We start from the raw sequence: 17081 nt of genomic DNA on the forward strand, positions 1-17081 counted from the left end.
AGCCCAGAGATGTGTGTTTTTTTAAATGATTTTTCTTTAGTGGCCTTCTCAGAATTGAGATCTCTCATAGCTAGTGATGCCTGAATGGCTGACTTGATAAGATCGTCTCTAATGACATTGCTATCAGCTGTGAGTCTAAAAAAGAGATGGTAAGTCAGTTAGAGAAATGTTTTTGATGAGTTAAGTTTGTCTGCATTTAGCATCTATGTTAAGCTATGTTTCCTAGGATTTAAGTGCATTTGTATGATGTGAGTTGTAAAAATTGCAATGAATGAGATTACATAATGAAAGCTAATAGAGGGTCTTTTTATAAAATACATTCATGACTCTTTGGTTTATTTCCCTGCCACTGTATGGTAAATTAAGGTTCACCACCACTGCTTTCAATCAGCAAAAGTAGAGTGGAAATAAAATAAAATAAAAGTGTCACATTTTCGGTTGCTTTACAGTGTGAAACTGAAAACATTGTTTAAACTAATAAAACTGAATCTAGTGTGTGCTTGACTTTTTTCAAATGGTACCCTTCAAAGGGTGGAAACTAGATGAACTAACAGCTCATTCAGTGAAGTTATTGTGTTGAGTGAAGTGTGTCTATCAAATGCTTGCTTTACAAATTTCAGTCGATGTTGTTCCTCTCTGAAATGTCACCCACTCTTTGGCTGCAGGCATTGTTTAAAGAGATGGAATGTGAAGCATTTTTATTTTGCTGTCTCTCTTGGAGGAAAATCTGCCATTCTTTCCTTGGATCTTCTTTATCAAAGTGGTGATGCAAGCATTATCTCTGACACTGATTAGATAGTTGGCCAAATGTGTTAAAGATCAAGCTGACATTATGGCTCTGTGATCTTCAAAGGGGAAGAATACAACAGTAAAAAAAAAGGACGGCACCATGGCAATGAGGAGCTGCTGTGTGAGTTGAGAAGAAACTGGGTCAAAAGTCAGTACTAAAGCTGTTGATAGCAACTGAGCAAAATATATATATTTTTTGCCGTTTACCAATTATGAGTTCAGATTGTACATTTGTCTGACACTGATGAACTGTCAGGGATGCTAAGTCAGTATGTTACAGAACTATAGTTCTATTGCTGCAATCGGATTGTATGACTAATACCAAATGGGCCAATGTGCCCCTGGTGTAACTCCATTTACTTAACAGAAGATGCCCAGGAATGAATCTGGCCCATTGTCTTTGTCTCAGCATTCAGTGGATTTTTTAGGTTATTTATAGTTCCATCAGAGATTGTGTTAGTGGGTGAGAGTGGAGCTGTGCTAGCCAGGCAGTAGGAATATTCAGAAAGTGCCATTCCATTTGGCATGTGTTCACTAGCTAGGCAGCAATCCCACCTTGCACAGTCCTAGAACCTGGGATCCAGCCCAAGCCCGAACAGCTACATTGCAATTAAACAGCCCCTCAGTCTGAGTCCCACAGACCCCGGCTTCTAATTTTGCCTGTGGGTGCTCAACCCCTGCTGAGTCCCAGGCCCTAACCCCACTCCAATCCTTCCCCTAAGCTCCCGCTCCCACTTCACCCCCACTCCGCCCACACTCCACCCTTTTCCCCCAAGGCCCCACCCACCTCTTCCCATCCTCACTCCACTCGCTGCCTCTTTACAGCCCCTCCCCACAAGCGCATCCCATCCCCACTCCTCCTCCTCTTCCCCAGCACCTCCTGCACACCGCAAAACAGCTGTTCCTCAGCGTTCAGGAGGCGCTGGGAGGGGGAGGGGGAGGAGTTGATCAGCGGGTCCGCAGGCAGATGGGAGTGGAGGGGGGAGAGAGGGAGCTAGCTGTCAGTGGGTGCTAAGCACCCGCTAATTTTTCTCTGTGGGTGCTCTAGCCCTGTATCTACAGAGCATCTACGGAGTCAGCGCCTATGCTGAATCCCATGAGCCAGCATTAGCTGGCACAGGCCAGCAGCAGGTTTTTAATTGCAGTGTAGACATACCCTTACAGTACCCTGCACTCCTCTGCAGCTGCATTGGGTGAGTCACAGTTATTACCTTACCATGATCCCTTAAAAATGATTAAAGGTCTAGAAAACATGACCTATGAGGGAAGATTGAAAACATTTGGTTTGTATAGTCTGGAGAAGAGAAGACTGAGAGGGGACATGATAACAGTTTTCAAATACATAAAAGGTTGTTACAAGGAGGGGGGAGAAAAATTGTTCTTCTTAACCTCTGAGGATAGGACAAGAAGCAATGGGCTTAATTTGTAGCAAGAGCAGTTTAGGTTGGCCATTAAGAAAAACTTCCTAACTGTAAGGGTAGTTAAGCACTGGAATAAATTGCCTAGCGAGGTTGTGGAATCTCCGTCATTGGGGATTTTTAAGAATAGATTGGACAAACACCTGTCAGGAATGGTCTAGATAATACTTAGTCCTGCCTTGAGTGAAGGAGACTGGACTAGATGACCTCTTGAGGTCCATTCCAATTCTATGATTCTATATAAAGAGGGGATTTGGATACCTGTGAATCTGTCCACTGTTTCCTGTCTAGGCTGGGATTTTCAAAGGGAACTAGGGAATTAGGTGCCTAGCTCTGACGGACCTACAAGTGGTTGAGTGCGTGCTTCTTAGATGATGAAGGGGTGGAAAGGAGTTTTTGTAAGTGGTTGAGTTTCTGTTGAACTGATCATTTAATGGTGCTGAGCTGTAACAGTATTGTTAATGGTGTGTTAATGGTCTAGAACTTGGCCATTAATCTTTTTAGTTATTTAAACTGAGATAAATAGATAAAGCAAAATAAATAAAATATTCCCTTAGGCCCCTTTGAAAACCTCAGCCTTAGTTTACGATCAGGAGATTATTAGTATTATTTGCATTCACCTAATATCAGAGACATTGGGCCCAATTCTTATAACAGCAAGGCCCCTTTATACCACTCTGGAAGTGTAAAGGAGCCTTACCAGAGGCATAAATCACGTTTCCACTTACTTTAGGGCCCCTTTGCACTATCAGAGCAGTGTAATAAGACCTAACCCATCACTTCCAACTACATCTGCACTAGGAATACTGTGCCACTGTAGCACTTCGGTGTAGACACTTACTATAGTGACAGAAGGGATTCTTCCATTTCTGCCATAAATCCAGCTGTCCAAAGGGTGGTAAGCAGGTCAATGGAAGAATTATTCCATTGACCTAGGACTGTCCAGGTGGGGGTTTAGGTTGACTTAGCTAAGTCTCTCAGGGGTGTGAATTTTTCACATCTCTGAGTGATGTAGCTAGTATAGGCCAGCTGTCTGTAATCTGAGTACCTCAATCCATATCTTCAATTAAGTGGTTGGGCATGTCAATTCTTCACAAAGGTCAGCAATGAAGGAAGACTTGCCAAAGATCTGGCGCATATCAAAAGTAATCAGCTTCCCCAACCTGGTAAAAATACAAACCAAGAATCAAGCTACTGCCCAATATCATGCTTTCTGTGTGTCTCAAGGTCCTAGATCACCTAATTTTACAGCAAGTAGCACTGGAGGTGGAGAACATCTTGAACAAGAAGCAAGCAAGCTTTCAATAGGATTGAAGCACAGGCAATTGAATACTTGAGATAATTATATTAATCAAAAATGATTTTCAAAAAAAATCTGAAAACAGGCGCTATTTTGCTTGATCTCACTGCAGCGTATGATATGGTGTGGCACACAGGTCTACTTGTTAAAATACAAAAAGTCCTCCCACCGTGGTTTACTGATGCCATCAAACTGCTACTCTGAGACAGACAGTTCATGTTACACGTGAGTGAAAAAGCAAGTGCTTAGAAAAAACAGGTGAATGGGTTACCCCAGCGGTATGTTCTGGCCCCAATCTATACATCAATGACCTGCCACCAACCCAGTCACGGAAGTTCATCTATGCAGGCAACATCTGCTGTGGGCTACAGGCTCTGACTTTCTCTGAGCTGGCGAAGGCCCTGATTGACGATGCTGCAGGATTGTCTGACTGCTGCAAGACATGGTGCCTTCAGCCTAGCACCAGCAAGACAGTTTCAAGCACATTCCACCTGCACCATGCCAATGCTAAGAGGGAACTAAAATGAATGGCCAGAGACTGAAACATAAAACATATCCAGTTTACTTAGGCATGACCCTCGACTGAACACTGACATACAAAAGTCACTTAAGCAAGATAGCAGTGAAGATCAAGGCATGCAATAACCACCTCAGGCAGGAACTTTATGGGGAGTGGATGCTCCAATACTAAGGACTCAGCCCTTGCCATTTCGTACTCAATAGCAGAGCTCTGTGTGACAGTATGGAGTCGGTCGGCACACACCAAACTTGTTGATGTGCAACTCAACTCAACAATGCACATCATCACAGGATGACTCTGACTGACTCATCTTCCATGGCTTCCAGTTCTGAGCCACATTGCTCCATCCCTTTTAATCAGGTGGGAGGTTACAGTTGAAAAGCTGCTTGAGAAGGTACTTTCCAACCCACGTTTGCCCTTGTTCAACAACCTTTTTAGTCTACCAGCTACGTGTCTTTCATCATGACATCCATTGTGGTCCAGGTTGCCATGCCAGGACCCGACAGTAGAGTCCTTGTGATGGGAAGACTGGTGTTTAACATCAACCACCAATCAGTTCCTTGTCACAGACCTTACTGTTTTCCCACCAGGGTTTGACCTGCTATGTTATCAGTAAGCAATTTTTATTGATTCTGGTCTGGGCAAGGCCTGTGTGCAGCCAACCAGCACCGCTGGAGTCTTTGAAACAATCCAAGCTGCAGCTGCGGCACAGATCAAACAATGATACACCTTGTTGAGGAGTGCCCAGTAACTGCATTCAGTGGTGGGCCCCGAGAGTTCCACTTGGACACTAAAGCCGCTATTGCTTGGCTTGTCAAATATGCAAACGCTAAATAAAATAAATAGCCCATATCTTGGTTTTATCTCCAGCTTTGACTACTGAAATCTGTGTGCTCCTCATACTGTCCATTGTTAGTTGGCCAATTTCTTATAGGCAGTGAGTCTTGAGGAAGTATCCATGGCTTATTACTTGCTACATAGGACATTGCTTTTGCATGTGGATTATAGTTTTGTTTATAACAGTGGGGCTTTTCTGTCAATCTTGCCTCTGTGGTCACAGAGAAAATGGTAAAGTGAAGATGTTAAATTTTCTACTCTCCATATTATTAAATGAGATCCTGCAATGGCTCCACACTTATCTTACCATAACGTACTGTAATTTCTGTGACCTCATCTAAGTATTAGACAAGCCCTGGCATGGGGTCAGTGACTTACTCAAAACAAATTCCTTTGCCTGTGCATTGAGTTTTATCATATCTTCACAGTGGTTTCAGTAATTGGCTCTCTTCTATTACTCGGATTTGTTTGTCTCCCTTGCCCCTGTAATAGTCTCTTGTGGGAGACAGTTGTTAGTTACACTGAAGCTGCAGACATTGCTGCAAGCATTTCAGGGAAAATCCTTAATAATGTCTGAAAGATGCTGATATAATGCTTTCTTCCTAGCATGCTTTCATTCCTCTTGAGGATGGCATCTCTAGATGACTCTATTCCCTCATGATGCATTTTGACCACGCATAAATTACCTTTGTCTTTGCATTCTCCTCTGATGGCAGTTGAATATTAGCCATCAGTTTTCAGGCTGAAACATTGTGATTTCCTTACTACTAGGACCTAATTCAAAAGCCCATGAAAGTATTTTCAGTAATTTCAGTAGGCTTTTAATCAGACTACATTTGGGCCTGATCATGTAAGGTAATGGAGCACCCTCTTATGAGAAACAGAAAGGCCCAAACTATCAAATATGGATGCCAAAAGTAAGATATGTATCCTTATTTAGCCACAGACAAAAACGCACCAACTCCCTTAAACTTACACTGAAGTCAGCAGGAGCTACAGGTTACCAGCATTGCTAAAAAACAGAGCATTTTGATTTAGATACTGAATTTTAGGCATGCAAGTTAGAAATCTGGCTGCATTGTAGGAAGTAATGGTGTTTACAAAAAAGAAGATTCTTTTGGGCAGATAATACACATTCTTCCAAGGAATGAAGTAATTTAAAATATAAGCTTATTTACCCTTTTACATTTCAATGATTAAAAAAAAAAGATTTTTTTTCAATTAAGAATAGTATGTACATTTGTTTCCTCATTTAATCTTGTGTCTGATTTATAGCTTGCTTTTTTTTTTAGGATCCAAAGTAAAGAGATGTCGTGAGGAATTTGGTCTTCAACCACGGAGATCATTGTACACTTATCAGAATGAAGTATTATTGAAGCAGGGAACTTGAGAGAAGACAGACTTACCCCTAATGCATTCACACCAAACTCTGTCTTTAACACAAAGCCAGCAGTAGAAAACAAACTTTGGCTTTGATAATTAAAGTTTATTATCGCTGCTGAAATAAAAGTTTTGTTGTATAAGAAATAGATAAATAAAGCAAGGCTGCATTAACATCATTTCAGTTTCACTTCCTGATTTCACTCTACTTGCTATGTCAGCTCCACTGGCATATGGTGATGTCAGGATGTGGAATAGAAACTACCTGGAACAGATACTTACTTATATAGGGTTTGGACAAGTTTGGTCACTTTTGCTTAGTCAGCAGCAAGTAGTTAATTTATGGGCTGCTTTTAATCACATTCTATATTTTTAATCATTGAAGCATATTTTCTACTGCTTTGCCTGTTTAGTTTTGCTCCTCCAGTTTCATAAAAGGGCTGTTCCACGGCCTAATGAATTTCTCCATTAAGGAATTCTTACTATTTGGTTTTTGTATTACAGTAGCACTTGGAAACTTCTGGGAATGAGACCAAAGAATAGTGTCACAGTTCAGGCAAACAGCTGGAGGCACCAGTACATAGCTAGCAGTATTTTGACCATTTTAGAATCTTAGCAACATTCGCATTGTCTGCATGAGTTCACTTTACTGATTGAACAAAGAATCTGAGCTATGCCTGCCATTTGGGGGCTAGTTCAGTTTGGATGGATAAATTATATAATAAGTAGATTATTCCCCTCTCCCCCGGCACTGTAAGTAATTTTTGCTGCACTTTGTTCTGATTTTATAGCTACCTCTGAATGCTGCCTTTGTCTACCTGTAAACCTGTAAAAAATGCCATTCGGGAGTGTTCTAGGGTCAATAGGAGCAGGGTCATCACAGCACAAGAGTGAGAGCATTTATTACAGGGTGGTTTCCCTGCTGTGAAAGCCAATGAGAATTCTAGTTGGCAAGCAGAGCATATTAGCCAGTCATTACTGGGTGGATGGGGCAAACAGTGACAGCTCATTTTGCAAAGCTATTACACTTGATCCAGTAAGAGTGTCTGATTAACTGGACAGGCACAAATAGTAGAGTGCAGTTACCATTGTAGATAATCTGAGAAGGATTAGAGAAATCCAGAGCGTCTCAGGGCAGACACAGTACTCATCCTCTGGTGTTGGGCAAATCCTTGTCCTCCACACATCCCCACCAACAGATGAAGGAACTCTATTATGGGAACTTTACGCAGGTTTCTTCCCTAGTGGTTCTCTCCTATGAGGGTTACCACAGCAGGGGCACTCTATCCCAGAAGGCTGTTTAAAAAAAAATCAAATACTGTTTAAATCAGACCTGATTAAATATGAAGAACCCTCCACCATTAAAACTGAGCCCAGTAAAAGATGAAAGGTGACTATGAACATGTTACTGTTCAGATCACAAAATTGTAATTCACAGGGAATCAATAAGGCACTAAGTCAGAAAACAGTTTTTATATTTGATTATTCATTGGAGGGAAAGGGATAACATTGGGGCCCTGTTGCTATGATAAGAAACAAATATACATGCATGAGCTTACATATCACAAAGTATTAATACTAAAGATCAGATTCCAATGGAGTAGATCAGGTTATTTAGTAGGAAAGCCTACCTATTGAAGACTATACTGATATATTGGTAAATAAATGCCAATATGGTACATTCCTACTGTTTTAATTGGGACAGGATGAGGCACTAACATTGACATTTCTGAAGATATTTAGGCACCTGGGAGTTAGGCATCTAAATACCTTTAAAAATCTGTCCCTAACTGAATTATTCAGTTTTTCTATTAACAGACTCTTCTTACTATTATTATTCATTTAGACTCTTATTCAGCAAAGCCCACTTAAATCCTTTCCTGAGTAAAAGCCTAAAGCTTAAGTCCATGCTTATTCAGCAAACCACTTACTTAGCTATAAGCACATATCTGCGTACCATTGATTTCAAAGGGACTTAAGCACATGCTTAAAATTAAATATATATGTAAGTGCTTTGCAATCTAGGGATGGACTTCAGCATATGCATTAGTGCTTTGATGAACCAGGCTTTTATGTTATGGTAATGCTTAAAGTCCCCAGTTGTGCCAGGACTAAAGCACAAGAAATACTCCCTATCATAGAGAGATTACATTACTTATTCCTTAATTTGATTCCACTGTCTTATAAAACATACATTTAAGAACCTTTGATAAGGAGAACATTAGCTAGAAAATGAACACAAAATCCTAGCTAAGTCAATTCTTCTCAAAACAAGAACGTTTCTACATATAGCCTCGGTGGGTTCAGATGTTTCTGGTAAAATACGGATTTGTTTACCTTAATAAATCTTTCCTTTTGATCTTCAAACTGCTGGCACAAAGCTTTCCTGATCTAAAGGAGCATCAAAGTTCATAATAAGAGTTTAAGTACAGAAAGATGAAACCAGATAGTAGTACTGATACTGGAATTTCATTGAGTGTTTGGAAATGTTTTAAAATGTCTTAATTAGAATTTAATGTATTCACAGATACATAATCTTAAAATGAGACAGAGTTATATGTGTTAGTTTAATCTCTGCATTTGCGAATGCTAAAGATTCTAGTAACTTTTTACCTTGGGCAATTTAAAAATGTTTTTGTTTATTTATTTTGTAAAGACAACACGAGACTAGTCTAGTCTTTATGGGACTGTTCCAAGCCCAGTCAAGTCAATAGTAGCCTTTTCTTTGACTTCAGTGAGCACTAGATCAGGCCCTGTAGGAATCCCTATCACCTTAGTTTATAGTTAGATTGTATTGTCTTCTGCCATTTTTAAAGAATCTCTCTCTTTTTTTAGCTATTTCCCCCTAGATTGAATTTCATCCACCACAACAAAGTTCTCAGTTTCGATATGAAACATGTTAGAAAAAACAAATTGTAAATGACTCTGCAGTTTACACCAGGCTGTATATATGGTACCACTCATAAAAATAATAGAACAAGAAAGGAAAAGCAATAAAATAACAAAAAAGAGCCACTTCACTGCTGACTCATTCACAAAATAAAACCAAAACCAATGATGACTCTAGCAGTCTCAAATTGCATTCCTATGGACTCCTGGAAACACAGGGTTACATAGGAAATGAACAGTTTCTGAAGTGAGTAGAAGGGAGTTTCCATGGTAGGCCATCAAAAGGCCCATTTTCTGGTCCTTTAGTCCTTTTTCTCTTTTTCCCCACTGGTATTTTCCCCTACCTCTAAGGGTATGTCTACACTACATTTGCTAGTGAAACTCCCTACCTGGCTCCACAGACTTGGGCTAGCAGTCTCTTGGGCTATCCCTTGATGCGAAGATGATGTCTGTCAAGCGGGTTCATTGGTGGGTTTTAGTTGGCTGTAGAGCCCATTTCTTGCCCTGCAGATTTTCCATCAGAAGTAACAGCTGTAATTTTGGAGGAGACATAGTTGTTAGCTGGAGTGTTGTGCCTCTTCTTTCCTCCTTTGTCACTTCTCTGTCTCATGAGCACGTTTGTTCTCCTCAAAGTGAGCTGTGGCTTGGTGTATGGTGTGGTGCCACTGTGTTCTGTTCTGTGCTGAGTCCTCCCAGTTTGTTGGGTTGATGCCTCCCTTTTTAAGGTGTATTTTCAGTGTGTCTTTGAAGCGCTTCTGCTGCCCTCTGCAAGCCCTTCTCCCCTGACTTAACTGAGAGAAGAGTACTTGCTTCGGGAGGTGAGTGTCAGGCATACGTACACAATGGCCAGCCCAGCGAAGTTGGTGTTTCATGACCTATGCTTCTATACTGCTGATGTTGGCTGCAGAGAGAATACTGATGTTAGTGTGTCGCTCGTCCCAGCTGATCCTGAGAATTCTCCTGGGGCAGCGCAGTTGGAACCACTCCAGCCACTTGAAATGTCTTCTGTAGGTTACCCAGGTCTCAGAACAATAGAGAAGGGTGGAGATGAGAACTGTCTTGTAAACCAAGATCCTGTTTGTAGATCCTAATCATTGAAGACTCATTTGAGTAGTCTTCCAAAGGATGTACTGGCACAGTGGATCCTGTATTCAGTTTCTGTGTCAGTGCTGGCTGTGATGTTCTGTACCTCGAGGGAAAATCTTACACTCCCAGGCTTACCCTTAAAATGTGATTGTGTGGTATCTAATGCAAAGTTTGTCCTGTTGGGTGTCTTCAGAAGGCACATGATGCACTGCGCATTGTTGTTATAGTAATGTTATAGGTTGTAATTTCATGTATATATTTATGAGGCTGAAAATGTGTCCTTGTGGCTTAAAACAAGCCCAGGCAAAGAGGAAGTTCACAGCTCGTCAGGGCAAGTATGGGACAAACCCAGTCCAGCTTCACAGGAACAATGGACACTGGCCTAGGCAGAAACCAAGGATCTATTGGACTCTCGAGTGAGTCATCACCCTTCCTTTGGTCAGTTTGGGACTACGATGAGGTAATGCTCACCTGACTCTGAAGAGGGAGCGGGGGAGCAAAGCCAAGAGGCAAGAAGAACATAATAAAAGGGAGAGACATTTGCCATGCTCTTCCTCTCTCACTTCCACCTCCATCTACAGGCACCACACTAAGCGACTGAAGCGCTGATCAAAGAGAACAGCCTGGCTGAAGGGCAGCCAGCCAGCCTGTGGTGAGAAGCATTTAAGTTTATAAGGACATTGAAAAGTGTTAAGATCAGCTTAGAATGTGTTTTACTTTTATTTCATTTGACCAAATCTGACTTGTTATGCTTTGACTTATAATCACTTAAAATTTATCTTTGTAGTTAATAGATCTGTTTGTTTATTCTGCCTGAAGCAGTGAGTTTGGTTTGAAGTGTGTCAGAGGCTCCCCTTGGGAGAACAATCTTGGTACATATCAATTTCTTTGTTAAATTGATGAACTCATATAAGCTTGCAGTGTCCAGCGGGCATAACTGGACACTGCAAGATGGAGGTTCCTAGGGTTGTGTCTGGGACCAGAGATATTGGCTAGTGTCATTCGGTTGCACAATCCAAGGAGCAGCTTCCGTGCAGAGGCTATGCATGAACAGACCAAGAGTAGGGGTTCTCACAGCAGAGCAGGGTAAGGCTGGCTCCTAGAGTCAAGGATTGGAGTGACCCTAGCAGATCACCGGTCCAGATAACACCAGGGGAATGTCACACTGGCTGTTTGGGAGAGGTGGCTGCCAAGGTATGGAAAGTGGTCCACATTTTCCAGGGGTTCTCCACTGATGGTGATTTGTGGAGTACAAAGCGTAGTTTATGCAGATCAGTTTCTGAAGTGAGTAGAAGGGAGTTCCTCTGGTAGGCATCCAAAGGCCCATTTTCTGATCCTTTAGTCCTTTTGCTCTTTTTTCCCACTGGTATCTCTACCTCTAAGGGTAAGTCTACACTGCATTTGCGAGTGAGCCTCCCTGCATGGCTCCACAGACTTGGGGTAGCAGCCTAAAAACAGCTATGTAGACACTGCAGCTTGGGCTGGAGTTTGGGCTCTGAGCCTGTGAGGAGGGGGATTAGACTTAAGATCCTGAGCTCCAGCTTGAGCTGCAACATCTGCACAGTTATTTTTTGAGCGGTAGCATGACCCCACTAACACAAGTTTGTGGTCCCATGCTGGGAGGGTCACTCCCAGATGCAGTGACCTTAAGACTCTTGGGCAACTTCTTTTCTTCATCCAACAATCTGTTACCCCAGAAGTCTTGTCTCCAGCTCTTTCCTTTTCCTCAACCACCCCAATATCATTACATTTGATACAGACTGAATAGACATACCTCCAGCTTGGTCCTGACAAAAACTAGTAACTATATCCAGGGCTGGTGCTTGCCCTCATAGGCCCCCAATAAATCTATTGGACCATATCTCAAGCTGAGATCAATGGAGCTATGTTGAGCTACATAAATTGAAGCTCTGGCATATACATGGTGAGCAAGTTGCCCATTTCCACACCCTCTGCCTCACTCTACCCAATCCTCCAGACTCATTCATCCACTTGCCCATCCCATTTTCTCCCCAAATCAAATACTTTATCAGTAATATTTTTATGGATTTTCATAGGACCAAATGATATCTTTGAATACTACATTCATACCTCTTCAGCACTCTTTTTAAATTTCCCCAGTACTTCCTTCACTGCCAAATAACACCCCAGAATCCACTATGCAAGCTGTGGTGTAGGGGCACTATTGATGTAAAGGTCCCTGGGAATGTCAAGAACAGCCCTGCAAAATTGGATGGAACAATGAGGAGTGGCAATGACAGACTCATAGCTTCAAAGAGTCCTGTGTCACCTTATAGACTAACAGACATTTTGGAGCATGAGTTTCCATGGGTGAATACCCACTTCGTCAGACTCGTAGCTTGTTAATTTCTGGAAAGCCCTGGCAACTGGTACAAATGTGCCCCATAACCTAGTCTCAGTTCTATACTCCACATTGCAATCTTAATCTCTGCCACGCTGAGTCTCCATTTTTTCTCTGTTTCAACTGCGTTTCTTTTAAAACTGTAACAGTCCTGAATGAGTGCATTATTTCATCCTCAAAAAATCAGTTTCCATTTACCCCAATCACCATTTCTTGAAACCACAATAACTCAAGACTGCATGGGCCAGACGGGAATTGTATCGTATGAGAAATGTGTAATGTGTTGCACTGAACGGTAAGAGCAGAACTGTACAAAATTTAAGTTATACATTTAAGTTATAAAAGGAATTTAAGTTATAAAAGGATACCTTATTAAGGATAATATATTAAGTTTTAAAGGAGACTATATTAAGTTACAAAAAGATACTATATTTTATTTCCTGGAGACATGTATTTATTGTAGCAATACTTAACTGTGATTTGGTTTTTCTAATTCTGGTGGTTTGTTATACAATTTTTTTTCTGGATAGATTAGTCACAAAATGTTCACACAGGGTATATTAGTAGTACTGTGTGCATTTTGAAGTGTCTATGCCAATATATATAATGCATGTGTATATATAGTGTGTATTATTATGAATATATATGTAGTGGCCTCAATCCTGCAAAGTGTTGAGCACTGAACCAGTAAAGCACAATGGGACCACTCACATGCATTAAATTAGACATGTGCTTCAGTGCTTTGTTGAATCAGGGTCAGAGTTCTCAACATCTTTCTGGATCAAACCTTGTATATATATAATATTATTGTTCAATGAGAGGATGTTCAGAGAATGATCAAGGGCATGGAAAAAAACCTATATGATATGAGATTGAAAAGACAGGGATTGTTTGCCTCAGGAGATGGATAAGAGGGCACAAATAATTAATTAATAGCATGGAGAAGATAGATTGAGAGCTTCTGTTCTCCCTATCTAATAACATAAGAACATTCGAAGAAAATGGTAAACTGCAAACAGCTAGAAAAAATTAGACTGTAATTGGACTGTGGAACTCACTGCCACAGGAAGTCATTGGAGTCAATAATTTATTAAGATTCAAAAAGAGATTGGACATTTATATGGCTATCAAGAATATCTAGAGTTATAACTAATGATAGCTAAAATTGGAAGGGATATTAAACCTGGTGCTTCAGGGTTTAGGTTAATGTCTAACTATTAGAGATCAAGATGACAGCTCATGTGGAGTGGAGGGGGGACAGATTATCCCATGTCTGCCTACTGTGGTTCTTACATTTTCCTTTAAAACATCAGATAATGGCCATTGTCAGAGACAGGATAATGGGTTAGATGGACCATGGGTCTGGTCTAGTATAGCAATTCCTGTGTTCATGTTAACGTATGGTATGCATTAACATGTACATTTTGAATATGGAATGTGTTGTCTGAGTGTGGAACTCAATGTGACATGCTGTATATTATTTTAGATATATTTCTGCAGAATGTAGTTGTTAGGGAATTAAAAAAAATCTTGTATTTTAAAAAGTAAAAAAAAAAGAAAAAAGAGAAAGTGAAGGAGGAGAAAGAGCTGTGTGTACCTTTCATTATTTTTGATTCACTACTATAAAACCCACAGCTGGGCAGGCCTTTCTGCTTGAAGTCTTCAGCCTTGGTGATCCTATTTTTTCATTCAATTTTATTTCTGCGCCCTTTGACTTTTACTATTTCAAGTAAAGGAGAACATTTCCAGTGTAATTTTCAAACTGGAGATATTACTCCCTTCAGATACATTTCATCTGCACTCTGAGGAGAGATTAAGGGTAGGTAAAGTAGGGCTAGCTCCTTAACAGATTAAAGCGAAGCCATGGAAATTCTCTTTTCTACATTGGTCAACATTTTCAAAAGTGACTCGTGATCTTGGACTTGAGACATCTTAGAAGGGCGTTGAGCTTGCTCCCGCTGAAAATCAGGCCCTTTAAGGAGTGTCAAGTTGGGCTCCCAAAGTTACCAGTCACTTTGAAAAATCTTGCCCTTTATTTGAGCTTGAATGTGGATCAAAAAGTTCATACTTCGGTTGCTCCTGACCTTGTCTCAGGAAATTGGGTCAATTTCACTTCTCAAATGGGTCCTTCTGTCATATAATGTGTATCTTAATTGTTTAATGCAATATTTCTACGTAATTATAGGAAATATCACTTGCTGCATTGATAGTAAAATGAAAACAGGCAATGTTAATGACATTATACATTTTTATAATGGGATGAAAAATGATTAATTATGAGACATAATAAATTAACACATATCAAATGCTTCCAAGAGGCACTAGGAGTTGGAAGTGGTTAGAGCCTCCATTTTTATTTCTTCTGCAGAGGAAATTAGGGTCAAATTATATTAGGCACTAAAGAACAGAAATGTCCTTCCTGGCCTAGGAAAGCATACAATGCCACAATGCATTTATACACACCTACAGTGTCAGCTTGAAGGGCTGACAAGTACTTTCCATGCTGTAAAAATCACGTCACCCACCTCTGAACTACAGTCACAGCTGGGCTCACATACTCTTGTAGCTCTACCATCATCCCCCACAAGTGTTGTCAGAACGGACCAATCCAATCACAGTTTCAACCAATCAGATCAGGCTAGTCAGATGGGTATCTATGTGGGGGAATCATGGTGGGAGTTCAAGGAGTAGAAACTGCAATGTGATCAGCACAGGCCTGGGAGAGAAAGAGTCTGTTGGAGCTCTAGGTAACCAGAGAGAGAAGGAAAGAGACTGTAAGTATCTAAAATATTGCTTCACCTTGCTAAGAGTCAGCCTGTGGCCAGCTCTTGGTATGACATTGTACTCCCTGGAATAGGACCAAATTCCCAATGAAGCACTGATACTTCATCCCTACATCACCTTGCCTAGATTTGCTCTTACTTGGCCTGTTTCCATATATTCATATTTGATGATTTCCATTGAGCTGGAATTCCCAGTATAGCCAGTATGAAGATCCAACAAGAAATCAGCCAACAAGCAAATGTATAAGAGGGAAAAATATTTAATTTGAGTTCACACTATGGACCCTTCTTGCAGCGTGGGATAGAGAGTTCCTGCCAGTCACCGCACCATGTGACTTCCCACAACAAATGGCCAACAGAAGTTATTTCTTTCCCATGCTTGACTGCATGCAATTTTTTCTCAGACCCTGGAAAAACCAGAGCTTCCTCATTGTTTCTTTGGGGGAGACAAAAAGGGTGGCCTAAATGGCCTTTCCTGACTAACAAGGGTTGCCGGTTGCCAACCGACATTAAGTGTCCATCTATTCAAGTGCTTCCTTCAACTGTTTTTCTGTTGTGTTCCTCAATTTTGTCCCTCTCTGACTATTATTATAGTATAGTTCTGGGATTTTGCAGGCTATGGAATGATGCTGACTCTCTCTGGTATCCAGAAGCCAGTGGAGCTAAGCATAGGTCACTAATAAACGTTACATCCCAGATTTATAGTATGAAAAAGATGGCCTCCTTCCCAGAAGCGATGCACTGAATATTTAAATTTGTTTGCAGACAAGCACTGAAGGCCATTGTGTCAGCCAGCACACATAGCTTGGTGCAAGTAGTGCAGAGTGCGGTTAATTAGACAGTTTGGTTTTCTGGTCTCTGACTATAGCAACCCTTTCCCCCCTCCAAAAATGGCTTTAATGTAAATGGCTGGAAACAAAAGTGCCTCCCAAACTGAGTTCATTTCTCTTCTCTGTAACATCATCCTTTCCAATCTATTGAAAAAAACCCTAAACCCTACTTTCTAGGCAATCGTGGGGTTTTTTTCTAGAATTTCCTTATCACCTTTCCCCACTAAATTATATAAAGATTTCATCTTGAGAAAGCATTCTTTTTACTGTATGTTTAATGCTTTATTCTTGTGTGAAAAATATCTCTCGCACACACTAACAATTACAGGTTTCCTAGTTGTGGGCCTAATGGGTAAATTATTAATTTCTTGTACTCAATTTTGAATATTAGAGAATTTGTTTAAATAATTAAAACACAAATGCTTATTAACCCTGTAAACAATCTGGCAATGATTTTTAAGATATTAAATGTTAATAAGAAGCTAAATGTATTTGTTTTATATGAAAGGTTAAACATTTTGGAAATATTTTATTTTGTCTCTGTATGTCAGAAATGGGACACAAAGTGGATTTGGGGGTGGAGGAGAGATAGAGAGGCAATGTCTGAAAACAGATCTGTTTTCCCTGTCTACAAGAATTTCTCTGCTTCCAAAACAGAACATGTTGAGGATTTTGGAAGGAACTCTTTGTCTACTGTTTTAAATTCTTTGGTCCCAATTTGCCTCTCACTTATACCAGAGTAAATCAAGCATAACTCCATTTAAGTCAGTGGAATTTTGCAGATGTAAAACTGATGTAAAAGGTCAATCAAGACCTTTAAATCAAACCTGCTATAGTACTTTAGTTAAGGTAAAGTTAGTCAATAGGTTATTCACTTGTCCAAGGCT

The 17081-nt window shown here is 40.5% G+C and overlaps 3 long non-coding RNA genes across 5 annotated transcripts in view; 2 read left to right on the forward strand and 1 right to left on the reverse strand.

Annotated features, from left to right (window-relative positions):
* LOC115645467 overlaps positions 1-17081 on the forward strand; it is a 201624-nt gene that overhangs the window by 14662 nt on the left and 169881 nt on the right. The window lies entirely within an intron of this gene.
* The window catches only part of LOC115645471, a 48011-nt gene that overhangs the window by 9205 nt on the left and 21725 nt on the right, over positions 1-17081 (reverse strand). The gene's annotated exons all lie outside the window — the stretch shown is intronic.
* Positions 2402-6423, forward strand: LOC115645469. The gene is made up of 2 exons (XR_003998752.1): positions 2402-4421; positions 6157-6423. It is a non-coding gene; the product is annotated as an uncharacterized LOC115645469 (long non-coding RNA).

This window comes from Gopherus evgoodei, chromosome 2, assembly GCF_007399415.2.
Source record: "Gopherus evgoodei ecotype Sinaloan lineage chromosome 2, rGopEvg1_v1.p, whole genome shotgun sequence".
Classification (NCBI taxonomy): domain Eukaryota; kingdom Metazoa; phylum Chordata; order Testudines; family Testudinidae; genus Gopherus; species Gopherus evgoodei.